The sequence below is a fragment of the Hemitrygon akajei genome, chromosome 4, assembly GCF_048418815.1.
Source record: "Hemitrygon akajei chromosome 4, sHemAka1.3, whole genome shotgun sequence".
Taxonomy (NCBI): domain Eukaryota; kingdom Metazoa; phylum Chordata; class Chondrichthyes; order Myliobatiformes; family Dasyatidae; genus Hemitrygon; species Hemitrygon akajei.
In genome coordinates this window covers 89,386,435-89,398,801 of record NC_133127.1, presented here as the reverse complement: position 1 = coordinate 89,398,801, position 12,367 = coordinate 89,386,435, and the positions used below count along the sequence as shown (strand labels likewise).

General features: G+C 38.9%; 1 protein-coding gene across 1 annotated transcript in view; it reads right to left on the bottom strand.

The window, feature by feature from the left end:
* pdgfc (platelet derived growth factor c) overlaps nucleotides 1–12,367 on the bottom strand; it is a 267,864-nt gene that overhangs the window by 40,626 nt on the left and 214,871 nt on the right. The gene's annotated exons all lie outside the window — the stretch shown is intronic.

Here is a 12,367-nt window from a genome sequence, read left to right as displayed (position 1 = left end):
TTTCCAAGTGTCTGAAATGTAACAGTCAACTATAGAAATATCAGCAAAAATAAATGTCCTTTGAATATCTTTCTAGAGAGGCCATCAGACTAATATTACCATCAACTGGTGGCTGATTTATTCCATAGTATTTCCTTAAAGAAATTATTACTATAAATTAAATGTTCATTTTTGTCTCTTTTTGCCATTCTTTCTCAATTTTCCATCTATTTTTCTCTGTAAACGTATCATCTTCTAATTCCCTTCTCTGGTCTGCCTTGTCTCCTTGTTTCCCTTTGGTCTTCTATCTCCATTACCATAGCATTGGAGAGGGATAGGAACAGACAAGTTAGGGAAAAGTTTAATTGGAGTAAGGGGAAATATGAGGCTATCAGGCAGGAACTTGGAAGCATAAAATGGAAACAGATGTTTTCAGGGAAATGTACAGTCGAAATGTGGCAAATGTCCAGGGGATATTTACCTGGGGTTCTGAGTAGTTACGTTCCAATGAGACATGGAAAGGATGGTAGGGCACAAGATACGTGGTGCACAAAGGCTGTTGTAAATCTAGTCAAGAAGAAAAGAAGTGCTTATGAAAGGTTAAAAAAACTAGGTAATGATAGGAACCTGTAAGATTATAAGGCTAACAGGAAGGAGCTTAAGAACAAAAAATAGGAGAGCAAGGAGAGGCCATGAGAAGGCCTTGGATTAAGGAAAACCCCAAAACATTCTACAAGTATGTGAAGAGCAAGAGGATAAGACATGAGAGAATAGGACCAATCAAGTGTGACAATGGAAAAGTGTGTATGGAACCGGAGGAAATGAATACTTTGCTTCAGTATTCACTATGGGAAAGGACCTTGGCGATTATAGGGATGACTTACAGTGGACTGAAAAGCTTGAGAATGTAGATATTAAGAAAGAGGATGTGCTGGAGCTTTTGGAAAGCATCAAGTTGGATAAGTCACCGGGACCAGACAGGATGTACCCCAGGCTATTGTGGGAAGCGAGAGAGGAGATTGCTGAGCCTCTGGCAATGTTCTTTGCATCATCAATGAGGACGGGAGAAGTTCTAGAGGATTGGAGGGTTGCGGATGTTGTTCCATTATTCAAGAAAGGGAGTAGGGATAGCCCAGGAAATTATAGACCAGTGAGTCTTAATCCAGTAGTTGGTAAGTTGATGGAGAAGATCCTGAGAGGCAGGATTTATGAACATTTGCAGAGGCATAATATAAATAGGAATAGTCAGCATGGCTTTGTGAAAGCAGGTTGTGTCTTACGAGCCTGATTGAATTTTTTGAGGATGTGACTAAACACATTGATGAAGGTAGAGCAGTAGATGTAGTGTATATGGATTTCAGCAAGGCATTTGATATGTTACTCATGCAAGGCTTATTGAGAAAGTAAGGAGGCATGGGATCCAAGGGGACATTGCTTTGTGGATCCAGAACTGGCTTGCCCACAGAAAGCAGAGTGGTTGTAGAAGGGTCATATTCTGCATGGAGGTTGGTGACCAGTGGTGTGCCTCAGGGATCTGTTCTGGGACCCTTACTCTTTGTGATTTTTATAAATGACCTGGATGAGGAAGTGGAGGGATGGGTTAGTAAATTTGCTGATGACACAAAGATTGGAGGTGTTGTGGATAGTGTGGAGGGCTGTCAGAGGTTATAGAGGGACATTGATAGGATGCAAAACTGGGCTGAGAAGTGGCAGATGGAGTTCAACCCAGATAAGTGTGAGGTGGTTCATTTTGGTAGGTCAAATATGATGGCAGAATATAACATTAATAGTAAGACTATGGGTAAAGCCTAGGTCGTTCTAAGGTAGGGACATGTTCGACATAGCTTTGTGGGCTGAAGGGCCTGCATTGTGCTGTAGGTTTTCTATGTTTCCAGCTCAGTACGACTTAAATGAAATTGCTTCCCATTTGGATTGATACAGACATAAATTGTTATGCCATGACAGCAATTCAACAGATCCAGTCAACATAATTGTTCTGAGAATCATCTGGTATACCCTCCCTTGTCATAGGCATTTAAATACACTTTCATTTCAGATTGCCCCTGTTTAAATTTGAGTAACCCTACTCCAAAACTATGTGAAATGGAGCATTACTTCTCAATAATATAAGTCAGACAGGTAAACTACTGAAAGTAAAGGAGAAAATTGAAATATGTCATTCTCTTTGAAGATACTTTAAAATGCACAGGCTTGTATATTTTGTACTTTCATCGATTATGGCATGGAGCATTATTGAAAAAATTGGAAGCAATATGGCAGTTTTAAAAAAGAGATGAATAGTATCACCCACGAGAAAAACAAAACTTTGTATTACAGCCATTTTAGAAATGGCATGTAATTTCTGGGCATTGCATCAATCCCAAAAGAAGCACAGATATTCTATAACAAAGAAAAACCACAAAGTGAAATGCAGATAAAAACAAAGTCTTTTGTTGTTTCAGGAAGTGCCAAATACCAGTGTGTTGGAACCACGACAGAAAAAATGCTAAAACTGCAGATTGAGGTATGGGCAAAAATACTATCATATGTATATCCTAAGGGGAAAAAACAAATACTTCAGATATTTATAGGTTATTCTCCGGAAAAAAAATGTTAACTTAATTCTGAGCACTTCGTTTCCCTAATTCAAATTTCCAGCATCTATATATTGGTATATATATAAAAATGTGTGTATATATCAATTTTTTATCTATTTATTTATACTATTTTTTATATTATCTATAAATATAGATACAGTATCTACTAAACATATATTTATATAAATTGGCATATATGAAAGGTGTTAAAGTGCAATTCGATCTATTAGATGTCCTGGAAAACAATATAAACCGGTTGCATTTTTTATGTCCAAATGTTATAAAGTTGTTTTGCTATTGTCAACCTGCTAAAGCCAGAGAGGTACTAATCATTAACTCAACTTCCATTGCTAAAATCGTGAAGAAGGCAGTGGGTCTACTTTGATAGGAGCTTGAGGAAATTTTATATGTTGGCAAAAAATGCTTACAAATTTATATCAAAGTTCAAAATAAATTTATTATCAAAGTACATATACAACCCTGAGATTAATTTTCTTGTGTGCATACTCAATAAATCCAGAATAGAACAACAACCATAGTAGAATTGATGAAAGACCGCACCAACTTGGGCATTCAACCACTATGCAAAAGACAACAACCTGTGCAAATACCAAAAAGAAAGAAATTATAGAAATGAATAAATAAGCAATAAATACAGAGAACAAGGAAATGAGTCCATAGGCTGTAGGGACATTTCAATGATGCGGCGAGTGAAGTTATACCCTCTGGTTCAAGAGCCTGATGGTTGAGGAGTAATAACCATTCCTGAACCTGGTGGTGAGAGTCCCGAGGCTCCTGTACCAACTTCTACCTGATGGCAGCAGTGAGAAGAGAGCATGTGGGGGTCCCTGATGGTGGATGTTGCTTTCCCGTGACAATGCTTCGTGTAGATTTGCTCAGTAGTTGGGAGGGCTTTACTCATGGTGAATAGGGCTATATCCATTTCTTTTTGTAGGACTTTTTGTTCAAGGACATTAGTGTTTCCATACCAGTCTGTGATGCAGCCAGTCAATTTGCTCTCCACTACACATCTATAGAAGTTTGTCAAAGTTTTAGATGTCATGCTGAATCTTCACAAACTCCAAAGGAAGTAGAGGCGCAGTTGTGCTTTCTTCATAGTTGCACTTACGTGCTGGTCCTCTGAAATTATATCACAGAGAAATAGATGTATGATAGAGTGCATTCTGACTCCAGGCATCACAGCCTGATGCACAGGATCGCAAGAGAGGTTATAGACTTAGTCAGCTTCATCAATTTTCACTACAGGGCACAACAAAATAAACATTTACAGTGATGTTGGAGGAAGAATTTAAAGAGGAGTTTAAGTATGCACATCATAATCAATATATGCATGGTACTGGTAATGATAATGATCCTGTCACGATCACTCCATGGTAAAATCTGCTGACCAGCTGCTATGTCAAATTGATCACAGTCCTTTCTACCCCGTCTGGAACCTTCAAAGGACAGTTGGTGATATCCTGACACCATTCCGCCCAAGCTGTACTGGTGCGTAACTGTGCAGAAACTGAAATGTTCCCGTGCACGCAGCCAGGAACGGAATAAAGACAGACAAGAAAGTATTTACGAAGTGTAAAGATTTTCTTTGTTGTACTGTATTTCATTATACCCTTCAATTAATAAATAAAATCAAAAGTATGCGTCTTTCCAATTTTTATTCTAAATATTAAGAAGATGCAGATTATAAAAAAAAATTAAAGTGCCACTCAGTTATCAGGCTGTGTGAACATTTCCCGCACAGAGCAATAGCTGATCCATGCAACAGTTAAAAAAAAACAGGAATGTTGTATCCTGAACTAGATACCCAGGGGTGGGACGGTGGGATCATCTTCTGCAACACTTTGTGTCCCTACTGTCAGGCTGCTTAAAGAACTGTACTTTCAATGTTACTCACATTTACATAACGCAGGATAAATTTCTACAACTTTGTTGTGTACTCTTTCCAAAAAGACATTCCAAATTATAATTGGGATTTAGTCAAACATTACTTTTTATGGTCAATAAGAAACTTAAAAAGTAATTGCATAATTCTACTGTTCCCTGAAGAGTGCATCATTGTAGAGAAAACATTTGGCCAGACTGTTTATATATAGACTATGTTCTAGTTGAAACCCTATGGGATTGTGGGAGGACTTAACAGACAGTAGAATTTAAAAAGACTACAGCTATTCAGATAACTTTCAATTGTGTATGCAATTATTTGAATTTCTGTGACAAAACTATTTTTTTGTCTTTTACTTTAGTTTATTGACTGAAGAAACTCTGCGGACTTCCTTGGACTCAGCCCACTGAGAAAAGGTAAACTTTAACGCTTATGTTGCCAGCACTTCAGAACCCGCCTCCGAGCACAAGGCCATTAATGCTTGGGTGCAGACTCTAGCTCCACAACAATTCCAAAGGCAGTCTTGTCCAGCTAGGTGTTGTCTTCATAATGAATACAGGCTGACATATTGAAAAGTCAACAAGAGCATCTCCTGTGGCATCACTCTCATTATAAAATGGCCACCATTCTTCATTTCCACAGATTTACAGAAACATGGACTGGAGAAATTAACACCTTGTCTGAATTATCTGGCATTCTAAGCATCTGATCAGCTCCTTTATCCTAAATTTGATGTGCTAAGTTCAGGATGGCTTCTTCTAAGCTTCCATGAAAGCTCAAAAGTTAGTTATCTGTGAAGGTTTGGCTGCACTGCTCCTGGAGACTGCAAAATAGTATTGAAGGTCTTTGCTAAGTCTTCTAATGCTTCATATAATGTTTTTTTGTTTCATGTGCGAAGGTTTGTATATCCCTACATTGTGAGGGTTGCAAGAATACATTGCTTTTTGACAAGTCAGTCTCCTGGGCCTTTAAGAAACAATGGGATAAATATATGGAGAGAAAAACATTTTCAAAGCTACAGAGAAGATGACAGGATGTGGAGCTAGTGAATTTTTCCATTAGAGAGCCAACATGGACTTAGTAACCTCCTGCTGTGTTGAAACTATTCTGTGGTTTTGATTATGTTGATAATTGCGTTTCGGTACCATCCTGAGCAACTCCCGCACCAGGGTCCCAGAGTGTCCCAGATGAAGCCAAGGAAATGAGTGGAAATGACAATAAGTGGCTGAATGTTTGCACAAGGAATGTTTGACTACAATGCCTGTGACTGTATTGGTTGAAGTGACAACTACATATACTTTAAAATATAAAATACTAATGACAAGTATCACCAAGCTGACAACCTTGTTGCTGAGTCAGTTACTTCAAATACACCCTGCTTTACTCAATGTTAATAGCAATGTTTGGTGTTCGTCCTTTAACCTTTCTCTCCGTCAGGTTGAACATTGTCTCCTCATACACAAATTTATGACTGTGAACATATATATCTTCTGCACGTTGAAGATGGGCCTGAGAAAGGAAAAGACACAAAGGCAATGAATGCCCTAAATGTGAATTGACGATAAATTAGTGTAATGTAGTGGAAACATAAAATGTAGATGGCTAAATAGAGCTGTTACTGAAGGAAAAGCAGGATGGGATGAAAGCACTGTACCATCTGAAAACTGATGCCATTTACCTGTTGAATTGTTCATGAGGGCTGACAGATGTACGTACATCTGCAAATGCATAGGCTGACTTAAAGGAACGGAAAGAATATCGTTTGAGCATGGTAGAAATTTAAAACCAGTGCTTTAAAAATCCAACTGGCATAACCACGTGGCTTATGAAATGGAATCTGGTTCTTCTGTTTTCTTCTGCACTGTCATAAAATTCTGTTAATAAAAGTCCTTTTTGTAAACCTCTCATTTATTAATCATCAATGGTTCTCTGAATAGTATAGGGTTAACTCTATATTTTTACATTTTACATGAACATTCCTTAGATTTTAATGCTAAATGCCATTTTAATGCAAAATGTGAGCAGTGTTAAAATGATTTTGCTTCAAGTTTTAGCGTGGAGGTCCTGGGAAAGAATGATATGATGGTGTAATCAAATCAGTGGGGATCACTAGGACCTGGATTCTTCCCAAGGAAAAAATAATTTGGGAAACACAATTCCACTAGGGAATAAGTCTATATTTGATTGGAGCTCATGAAGGACAATCAGAGGACCTGAAAGGGACCTGGAAAATCAATCTTACGGAGCCTGTGTGAGTCATGGCCTGAAGCATTTTCTTTAAAGCAGGAGAGAAATTTACATAAATTATGGCATGGAATGTTGAGTTTGAAATGTGGAGTAAGGAAGAACAGGTTTTGAAAAGGGCTTGATTTCTTTACCCTGGAGTGAATGGTTGGTATTTTGTGCTCCAATGGAATCAGTTTTTTTCCCTCTGTTCATGACTTGAACAGTATTTTTTTTCCCAAAATGAAGCTGATGGATTCTTGGTCACATTCCAAGCTCTTCAATTGACTGTATAATCTAAGGTAACCATATTAAAACCCTCTTTCGGATTGGTGCTGACGGCTAAAAATGTAGACGTGTCCATAAAGAAGTGAACGATCTGAAATGCATTGATACTGCATCTGTAGAAGGTGTTCACCCACATTGAGGAAGGCAGATTATGAGTCCCTTGGTCTTTGCAATGGGAAATGGAATCAGATATGGATAAACATTTCCCATATCTTAAGTCTGTTTAGTCATTCAGTAACATTAAATCGGAGGTTGTCAGAGGTTGTTGGGTGGCGGAGCTTAAAGGGCTGGAAGGGTTTATTCCACACTTTATCTCGAAATAAATAAATAAATAAATCTTCTCCTTTGAGGATTGCTTCCTGCATAATTGTTTATCATTTAAGAAGTGGACTGGATTGAATGTGCAAGTCCTCGTTGAAGTCTAGATAGCAGGCATAAGGTTATGGAAAGCAAATTTCTGCTCTGATGCAAAAGAATAGTTGATTAGGAAGGCTCATAGATTCGTGAGCAGCTGAAGTGAATTATTCCAGATTTTTGACTACAGGTGACCCCCATAAAATGTCTAATCAGGTTAGGGAAATTTGTCTTATAGTACTCATAAATCACTATCCAAAAATGCAATTCCAGCTGATGGAATTTATATGATGGCAAATTAATAAACAAAAAATGAAAAATAAACAAAAAATTTTGTCTATTTTTTGAACCTTTTAGCATGGGAGGTTCATTTTGCAGTGCAGCAATTTTTTTCAAGAGATTTAAATATTATTTACTCTCATGGTATCTAAAACAGAGCCAGCATGTTTAACGGCAAGTTGTAAACCTATATGACCACTGTTATCTGTGGTGAGTTATATCAGTAAACTATCTTACCTGTTTTTTATATATGCTTTTAAGAGTGTTTGTCTCATTCAAACTGAAGGTTGAAAGGTGTTAAGTAGATGTAATAAGGTAATAAGAGGCTGCAACCTCTAGATTATAGCATCGGTAATCACTTGTGACTCTAAATGCAGCTGCTAAGATTTGCACTTGTGACTGACAAGACAATCTCTTAAGTGGTCCCCTGCAGCAAACCAGCAGTTGTGGTACTATCATTACCGTTGAAAGAAAAAGCATCCAATAGGAGCACACCTCCACTTCTAACATGGGATTCCATGGGAACTTGTGTTTTCCATTATGGAAAGTTGCAATATTGATGCTTTTCTAGGAACATAACTACTCCGTAATTGGGGTTACCTGTGTTTCTGTTTCTCGGCTTTTTATTACGTCCCATTCCAAATAAACATTCAAGGTGGTATCAAGCACCAAGTGGAAAAACCAAACTGTATTCTACACGAAGCAGAGCAAAGCTAATAGCAAAGAGCATACTTAACATTACGAATGCATGGGGCAGAAGAACATTGAAACCGGTAACAGATATTTAGCCTGTCCGTGCTTCAGGACAGGGAAGTTGAAGATTTCTCTTTAGAAGTCATGAGGAAACAGTTGAAAAGGAAAATTAAAATTCTGGGGAATTCTGTTCAGATACAAAACACAAGGAAAGAATTATCAAGGGTTTGGAGTTTATGAAGTATAAAGAACAGCAAGGAAAATAAAAGAGCGCAGAGGTGGTGGAGGAAAGTTTCAGCAGCAAATGAACTGGAGGTGGATGTTACTCTACGTAAAAACAGAGACTTAACAATAGAAAATGTGAATAATATCCTCAGAAGTCAGGATAACATGCTACTTTTCATCCCAATATGGAATTGTACTTTCCAGTTGGAATGTAAGTAACCAAAAGAAGCTGCAGAGGGTTGTAAATTTAATTGGCTCCGTCTTGGGTACAAGCTTACAAAGTACCCAGGACCTTCAGGGAGCGGTGTCTCAGAAAGGCAATGTCCATTATTAAGGACCCCAGCACTCAAGGCATTCTCTTCTCTCACTGTTACCATCAGGAAGGAGGTAGAGAAGCCTGAACGTAGACACTCAGCGATCCAGGAACAGCTTCTTCCCCTCTGCCATCCAATTCCTAAATGGACATTGAACCCATGAGCAGTACCTCACTTTTTAAACATATATTTCTGTTTTTGCAAGATTTTTAATCTGTTCAATATACATATATTGTTACTAATATATTTTTACTTTTTTTTCTTCTATATTTTGTATTGCATTGAACTGCTGCAGCTAAGTTAACAAATTTCACGTCACATGCCGGTGACTCTGATTCTGAATACCAGTTTTACCATTGTGATACATTGATAGATCACAACTGGCAAGAGATCATAGCCAATCATATTGCTCTTCTCCTCCTCACCCGTGTATTTTCTCACGCCTCCAGTTCATGCAACACTGTGACAAAACTTTCAGATACACAAAAAGGAGACTGAGTTTCTAATCTCGTACTGTGCAATGATGTATGTAACCACCTACCTTATTAAAAATGTTGGAAATACTTACCTGTGGAGAAAACAAAAGTTAATGTTTCAGGTCAAAGATCCTTTGCCAGAACTGGGAAAGCGAGAACAAAAATATTAGTTTGAGTTATTTTCACTTGTTTTTTTCCTGTTCCCAGTTCAACAAAGTATCTTTGACCTGAATTATAAACGTTGCTTCTCTTCTCACAGTTGCTGCCTGACTTACTGAGCATCATCTGCTTTTTGTTACAGATTTCCAGCATCTACAGCTTATCGACCGTCATCCCAGTGCATGCTTTTGGTAAGGTGTACCTTGGAGATGTGTTTCTTTTGTTTCTTTTATTATAGACCAGGAAGAGTTGCCTGGCAGTGTTGTCAATGATGGAAAACATGTCAGCATTCAGAATAACAATACTTACAAGCACCAGGACAGTGGAATACCTTGAAATGTATCCTTGAAATGAAAGCACAAGGCATCCTTTAATACACTTGATATTGTTACCTTTTTCCCCATATTCCTACCTTTTTCCTAAGCATGCTTTGATTGCCTAAAGGTATCATATTTAATAGTTGACCTAGTATTGATTACTGTTTGCAGTGGAGAGTTCAATATTTCCACCACAACCCTGTGTAGAAGCCTTTTTGGAATTCACTCCTGAAAAGCCTGCCTCTAATTTTTAGTCAAGTCTTTTTTTACATATATAGATCTTAACTAACTTTCTCTAACCATTCTTTTAGTTTTCATTCATATTGGCAACTTACTTACTTACTACCCATTTCACCACTGGCATTTAGGCAGCAATGAAGGTCCTCCATCTTCGGTGGTGTTCAGGGCTTCCCTCATCGTGTCAGTAGCTGCTTCTCAGTTTTCACTACTGTCAGTCATACAAGTCCCGGGTGAAGACTCACGAATTTCATCACACTCAGATGTAGAAGGATTCTTCATTGCTGTTTCCGTAACAGTTTTGTTTGACCAGTCAGGGTTGTTGGCCCTGAGCTGAACCCCTGAACATGGAGGAGTAGTGGACCATTCTTAGTCTGGCCTCTGCCGATCTGTGACCTGACCCAGAGCCAAAGCATAAAGCCCTGACTCCAGCCAGCATAGCTCTCTGGATCGTTGAGGCAGGCAAGCCTCCAAATCATGACAAGTCTGTAGTCCTCTTGGAAGTCATTGGAGCAAACTTTGATCGAATTATCCTTTGATCTTCTAAATTACATTAAGTAAGTTTTCTGGAAGTAAGTTAATCCTAGAAGGACATGTTTCATTTCAATAAATCTTTGCTGTTGCCACTCCTAGAGCAGCTCTAGATGTAGTATAATTAACACCTTCTTTGGCTGTAAAATAATTTCAATTTGCTTATATTCTACTTCCCTAATAAAAAGCCAGCACTCCATTAGCCTTTACTGATTGAGTTTGTTAGCTGACAGAAAAGCCTTGTGTTGGGAATCTGTCTCTCAATGAACTCCCTGTGTTGGCCAGTTTTGCCAGCAGTATCTTTGCACAAGAATACCATGACAAATTTGAAATGTATTGGTATTGGTTTATTATTGTCACAGGTACTGTAAAAAGATTATCTCACATACTGTTTCTACAGATTAAATCATTACATAGTGCATTGAGCTAGAATACGGTAAAAACAAGAACCATGCAGAATAAAGTGTAAAAGTTACAGAAAAAGGGCAGTGAAGGTAAATGATAAAGTGCAAGATCATAGTGAGGTTGATTGTGAAACCAAGGGAGCATCATATCGTACAAGAGATCTGTTCAAGAGTCTGATAACACTGGGATAGAAGCTGTCCTTGAGCCTGGTGTGGCGTGCTTTCAGGTGTTTGTATTTTCTGCCTGATGAGAGAGGGGAGAAGAGAGAACGGCTAGGGAGGGTGCGGTTTTTGATTATGTTGACTATTTACTGATGCAACGAGAAGTGTAGACAGAGTCCATGGATTGGAGGCTGATTCATGTGATGTGCTGAACTCTGCAGCTCCTTATGGTTACGTGCAGGGCATTTGCCAGACCAAGCCCTTATGCATCCAGACACAGTAACACTTCACCTGCGAGTCTGTTGGGGTCAGCTATTGTATCTGGTGCTCCCAGTGCAGCCTCCTCTACACTGGCTAAGCTTGATGCAGATTGGGGTCTGCTTTGTCGAGCATTTTTGCAAAAGGCAAGATCTCCAGTGGCTAACCATTTCAGATTGACTTCCTGTTATCATTCTGACCTGTCTCTCCATGGCCTTCCCTACAGCCACGATGAGGCCACAGTCAGGATGGAGGATCAATACCTCATCTTTGTCTGGGTAACCTACAACCTGTGGGAATAGTTTCTCAAATTTCTGGTAATCACTATTTCCTCCCCTTTTCTCCTTCTAACCATTCCTTATTCTGGTTACCTGTTCTCACCTTCTCCTCATCTGCCCATTCTATCCCTCTGGATCCCCTCTTCCTTCCCTTTTTCCATGGTCCACTATCCTCTCCAATTAGATTCCTTCTTCTTTAGCCTTTTACCTCTTCCACCAATCACCACCCAGCTTCTCACTTCATCACTCCTCCCCCAGCCACCCACCATTTTTCCCACCTGGTCTCACCTATTGCTAGCTGCCAGATCCTTTCCGTCCCCACACATTCTAGCTTCTGCCCCCTTCCGTTTCAGGCCTCATGAAGGGTCCAGCCTGAAAAATTGACTGTTTAATCCCCTCCATAGATGCTGCTTGCTGAGTTTCTCCTGCATTTTGTGTGTGATTCTCAAGACTTTCAGCATCTGCAGAATCTCGAGTTCAAGAGAACACTTTCTATGGAGCAAGGGCTGATGGGGACTTGCCAAAATTCTTTAGCCTTCTGTGGAAGTGGAAATGTGACACACTATGAGTATCAAAATTCAGTGTTGTAATGAATCAGAAGTAAAACAGCTATTTGATGTTGTGTTTTTAATGCCGTGTTGGATTCAGCATTTTGATCTACATTGTAATCATTGTAATTGTAATCTGATA